This window comes from Protopterus annectens, chromosome 10.part0 (assembly GCF_019279795.1).
Source record: "Protopterus annectens isolate FY-2018-M chromosome 10.part0, PAN1.0, whole genome shotgun sequence".
Taxonomy (NCBI): domain Eukaryota; kingdom Metazoa; phylum Chordata; order Ceratodontiformes; family Protopteridae; genus Protopterus; species Protopterus annectens.
Genome location: NC_056744.1, coordinates 1,810,633,052 through 1,810,639,051, shown reverse-complemented (window position 1 = coordinate 1,810,639,051; position 6,000 = coordinate 1,810,633,052).

Genomic DNA, 6,000 nt, shown 5'->3' with positions numbered 1-6,000 from the left:
TAAGTACATAACTAAAAGATGTAATGTGATCCTATCTCACCTACGTTCTTGACAGATGGGACAGCGTCCTTAGCACCTTGATCCTGGGAGGCTCACTGGAAGACACTCCTGAGCACTGTGGAACCAAAGGACGCCCAATCACTGGATGCCACATCCAATTTATGATGAGAAATAAAGGTATGTGGAGAAGCCCAAGTAGCTGCCGCACATATCTCATCCACAGTCTGGCATGGAAGGCCACTAAAGTTGCCATAGCCTTAGTAGAATGAGCTCTAACTGGAAATGGAAGGTCCCTCCTTGTTGATGCATAAATAAATGAAACAGAATCCCTGATCCATCTGGCAATAGTGGACTTGGTTACTGCTTTGCCAATTCTGTTGTCCGCAAAGGCCACAAACAACTGGTCTGACTTCCTGTGCTGTTGTATCCTGTCTAAATAGAACCTCAGTTGTCTATGCACATCCAACTGATGGTCTGTATTTTGCCTCGCTTGAAAAATATGGAAAGAAAACTGGTAGCTCTATCGATTGTTGCAGACAAAGAGCAGAAGAAACCTTGGGAAGGAATGAAGGGTTCAACCTTAGGGAGACTCTATCCTTATGAAAGATCAGATAAGGAGCTTTGACAGAGAGGGCTTGAATCTCTGAAACCCTTCTGGCTGATGTAATAGCTACCAAGAAGGCAGTCTTTCAAGATAAGAACTTTATGTCACAAGTGGCCGCCGGCTCGAAGGGAAGAGACATCAAGGCTCCTAGAACCACATTGAGATCCCATGGTAATACAGGTTCTGACACCGGGGGGCGATGTAACCAGGCTCCCTTGAGAAAGGCCTTGCACAATTTATGACTCATGAGCGAGGGCTCAAAGGCAACATGGTAGTTAGAAATCGCTGCCAATTGGACTTTAAGGGTGGAGACAGCGGAACCCTGTTGAAAAAGAGTTGCCAGAAAATCTAGTACTGCTGAAACCGGGGCAGTCAGAGGGTCAAGGTTGTGCCGCTGGGCCCAAATGGCAAACCTCTTCCATTTATTGGAATATAACACCTTAGTGGAAGCCCTGTGGGAAGAAGACAGTATCCGGACCACTTGCGGTGAGAGGATATGCTGTCTGACTAAGGTCGGAAGTGGAGCAGCCAAGCTGCTAGCTTGAGAGTCTGCAGAGAAGGATGGGGCTGACCCGACTGCAGGGTCAGGAGGTCTGGAACTGGATCCAGAATCCAAGGACCCTCCATCACATACTTCCGGAGGAAGGGAAACCAAACTTGGCGGGGCCAGTGTGGAGCGATCAGAATCATGCTGCTTCCCAAACAGATCGCCTTCTGAATCACCTTTGGTAGTAGAGGGACTGGAGGGAAGGCGTAGAGCAGACCGGAGGGCCAATTGTGGACTAGAGTGTCCCTGGGTGACTCCCCTGGAGGAGGAATCAGGGAGAAAAAGTTGCTGCACTTCGCATTCCAGGGGCTGGCGAAAAGGTCGCAGCAGGGAAAACCCCACTTGTAGAAGATGCGAGTCGCTACTTGGTTGTTCAGGGACCACTCGTGAGGCATCAGAATAACTCTGCTCAGCCTGTCTGCTATCACATTGGACTTCCTCGGAATGTACATTGCTACCAGAAACCTCTGGGAGGTGATCGCCCATTGCCATACTCTCATGGCTTCTCTGCAAAGGGGGTAAGACCTGTTTCCTCCCTGCTTGTTTAGGTACCAAACCACTGACATATTGTCTGAGAGTACCGCAATGGTACCCTTTGGAAGAGAGGAGTGCAGTGCCTGCAACACTAGGAGCACTGCCATCATTTCCAGCACATTGATGTGCAAGTGGGTTTCGTGATCCTGCCACATGCCCTGGACCGTTCTGCCCAGATAATGCCCCCCCACCCTATCTGGGAGGCGTCCGGGGTCACTGTGGCAATGGGAGGGGGGGACAGAATGACCTTCCTTGGTTCAGGTTGGAGGGAAGGAGCTACCAACGAAGGTCCCACCGGCAGGATTCTGTAATGAGAATCAGGTGGGACAGTGGCAGCTCTTGGTATGACCACTGGGTCAACAGGAGCCATTGGAGAACTTGCATATGCAGTCTTGCCAGAGGGACCAGAAGAATGGAAGTGGCCATTGATCCTAAAAGCTGAAGAATTATCCTGGCTGGTGCTTTCCATCGGGGCAGCAAGGCTAGCACTTGGTCCTGTAATATCTTTATCCTCTCTGTTGGCAGAAATGCTTGCATCTCTACAGAGTCTAGCTCTGCGCCTATAAAGGCAACACGCTATGATGGCAGCAATCCAGACTTTTCCCAGTTGAATGCAATTCCTAACCAATGACCCAACTGGATGGTGGCACACATGGCTAGAGTGAGGAGATGCCTGGTGGGGGCAGAGAGGAGCCAGTCGTCTAGATACGGAAACACCTGGAATCCCAGATGTCTCTGGTGAGCCGTCACCACTGCCAGACATTTGGTAAACACCCTGGGGGCTGTGGTGAGACCAAAGGACAGGGCCCGGAACTGAAAGTGACTGGTTCCTAGGCGGAAGTGTAAATGAACCCTGGACGCTCGATTTATCTTGATATGATAGTAAGCATCCTTGAGGTCGATGGATTACATCCATACTCCTTTTTCCAGCAACGGGAAAATAGACTGTAACGTGATCATCTGGAACTTGGACTTTTTTATGAAGCGGTTTAGGCGGCTGAGGTCCAGAATGGGTCTCAAGTCCCCTGTTCTTTTGGGCACCAAAAATAACCTTGAGTAAGTTCCTAATCCAGTCTGGTCTGCGGGGACTGGCTGGATGACTCCCCTTTTGAGCAGCTTTGCGACCTCTATAGCTGCTTGATCCCGCTGACTGGGTGGCACGTCCGGGATTCTCCTTGATGGTGGAGGGGGATGGATAAAGGGAATGGTGTAACCTCCGGCGATGATACGAAGCACCCACTGATCCTGGGTGATGGAACCTCAGGCCCTTGGATGCTCTGAAAATTGACCCCCAACTGGCTCCGGAGACTCACAGTCGGGCAGTCCCTCAGGGATGTTGGAAGGAGGAACCACGAAAAGATTTGCGGTCTCCTGTGTTGCGGGTGCCTCCGCCACCTCTAGGGCGACGTCTTCCGGAATAGATCCCCCCTCCTCTGCCTCTGGAAGAAGGGTCACTCTGATGGCCAGGGAAATACTTTTGGGACTCCTGAACCACATCTTCTCTCCCCTCTGAGCCTTGGGATAAGGTCTCAAAGGGGGCGAAAAATGGGCTCCAACGGCAGACAAAGTCTTGCCCTCCTGCTCGCATCTAGTGAGTGTGTCTTTCACTTTGGGAACAAAAAGAGAGGACCCGTCGAATGGAGCGTCTGTGAAAGAAGACTTGAACGCCTCCGCAAAGTGACATAAGTGCATCCAGGCTTGCCTCCTAAGGGCTATGTCCGAACTCGCTGCCCTACTCGCCCCTTTGGCTGCATACGATATGAGCCTCATGAACGAGTTAACAATAGATGAAAGGGTAGACAGCTGGGCGTTGACAGACTGCGTCAATTCCTCAGGCACGTTACCCGAAAGTGCATCTCCTAACTCCTTTATAAGATCCCTTTGGAGCCTCGTAAAATAACACAAATAATTCATAGACCGCAGAGTAAAGGTCGCTGAAGTTAGGGTATGCTTCCCGTACCTATCCATGCTCCTGGACTCCTTGTTAGGAGGATGGATAGACGTAGACACCTCTGCACATCTTGCTGGGTGGCAGACGCCACCACCATAGCATCTACTGGAACTCCCTTAGTCAGAAACTCTTTGCCAGTGGGAGCAGACAAAAATTTGTTGGGGCAAGAAGGAACTGGCTCCACAGAATCAGGGTGCTCCCACACCCTTCGACAAATAAGGTCCAGCAATTCATCGAAGGGTGGAGACACCCAGGAGGCAGAGGGCTGGGCTCCGAAGGCCTTGAGGAAAACAGACTCCTCCACGGAAGGGGTTTTGGATGGCCAGTCGCCCCTCTTTCTCAAGATCTCCAGAACATCGGAGAATGAGACATCGTCTGAGGACAACTTAGGGGACCCTTCCGCATCATCAAGATCGGTGTCCGAGGTGACAGAGACTCATCCGGGGAGTCTATGTGCTTCCTCTTGCACAATGTTTTCCGGGGGGGGGGGCTCTTCAGGCAAGGACTCTGAATGCTCCTCAGAAAAGGGGGGACCACGCATGGAGGAATCCTCAGGCCTCGGTGCCGCACTGTCCAAAGATAGGGGAGCACCAGAAGCTCTAGTCGCCCTATCTAGGGAAGGAGTCACAGATTCCGGTGAAGTCACTAGAGATTTGTCCAGCGCACTCCTCATCACCTCGAAGGTGGGCCCACCAGAATCTGAAGAAAGAACCGCCTGCGAGACCATGACCGGCGTCGGAGTCCCCCTAGCCGAGGTGCCAAGTGGGAGACTCGGGGCCGAAACCATAGGCCACGACAGATCCCCCTCGGGCTCAGCTGAGGACCCCTGAGAGCCGAAAACCTTGGAAGGAACAAAAAGGGTTGGAGTTGAAGACAGTGCCGACAGACTAGCAAAGGGTCTCAGAACTGTCTCAGGGGCTTCACCCGACTCTGTGAACTCCATCTCCAACGACACCACGGTTGTCGGAGGAGGAAGAAACAGTATCAAAAAGGCTGGCTCCGGCCTTTGGGCTGAAGCAAAAAATAATTTGGATAAGACAGGTGACTGGAGGAGCCTCTGGACCACCCTATTTAAATCCGAATCTGAGAGCCTGGAGGACCTGGAGGAAACAGACGGGGGCTGAGAAACTCTTCCTATCGGCTCCGAGGCAACGCTCGAATGTCGACTCCTAATCTGCTCCAGAAGAATCGAAGCCGAGGAAGACTCGACTAGAACTGAGACCCCCCTCGGCTCCGACAGCCCAGGAGCCGACAAAACTGACCCTGTAGATGAAACTCTCACCTATGTTTCTGAGACCAATGGAGCCGAGGCAACTTCGGTTTCAAAGTCTCTATCCTTCGGCTCCGAGAGCAATGGAGCCGAGGAAGGAGACCAAGAATTAGATCTTCTCTCCTGCAGCTCCAAAACCAATGGAGCCGAGGGAGAAGACTCCAGCATGGATCCTTTATCCTGCAGCCCCAAAACCAGTGGAGCCGAGGAAGAGGATACAGATTTGGTTCTTTTTTCAGGTGGCTCCGATGGACTTGTCGGAGCCGAAGACATCTTTTTCCTGGGTTTCGAGTAGGGAGATGAAACTGCTTCCTTAAAGGCTGGTTTTATTAAACCTCTTAAAATCAACTTGTTTTTCCTCTCCTGTAACACACGAGAGGAAAAGGCATGGCACACACTGCAAGATTCTTGCAAGTGTTTTGCCCCTAATCAATAAACACAGATGGCATGGCCATCTGTCAAAGACATTTTATAACCACATTTTGAACATTTTTTGAAGCCAGACGGCTTATGCTGTCTTTCTTTACCAGACATAACTGCCAAATCACTCAACACAAGGAGGGAGGGAGAGCTCTGACTAAAAAAACTAAACAAGTGATAGGGCCAAGGCCCTCTAACTTAAACAGGCCTAGCCCGCCAAACACAGGGAATCGCACAACAACCAGAAAAAAATGACACAATCAACCACAATGGTAGAAAATAGCTATTAAAATAGCTGTTTGGTTATGAAAATTTAAATCTAAGAGCAAAAATGACCTTAAAAGGCCAAAAAAGAAGGGTACTTGGCCACAGCCAAGTCGAGACCACGTTGTTACTTCAGAAGCGGCAAACAAGATCTGGGGGTTTGGATGAAGTGCATCCTGGGATAGGGGGTTGGCCCAGCCAATGAGAGACTTTGTGCTTTTGTATAGGCTGAGTTGGAGCTGATTCTCAGCTCTGAGCCCATCTGTCAAGAATGTAGGCGAGATAGGATCACATTACATCCATCAGTACCTGTAGCAGCAGCAGTGCTGGGTGCTGTAGGCATGTCATGGAACCATCAGTGCCTGTCACAGCAGCAGAGCTGGGTGTTGTAGGCATGTCATGGAACCATC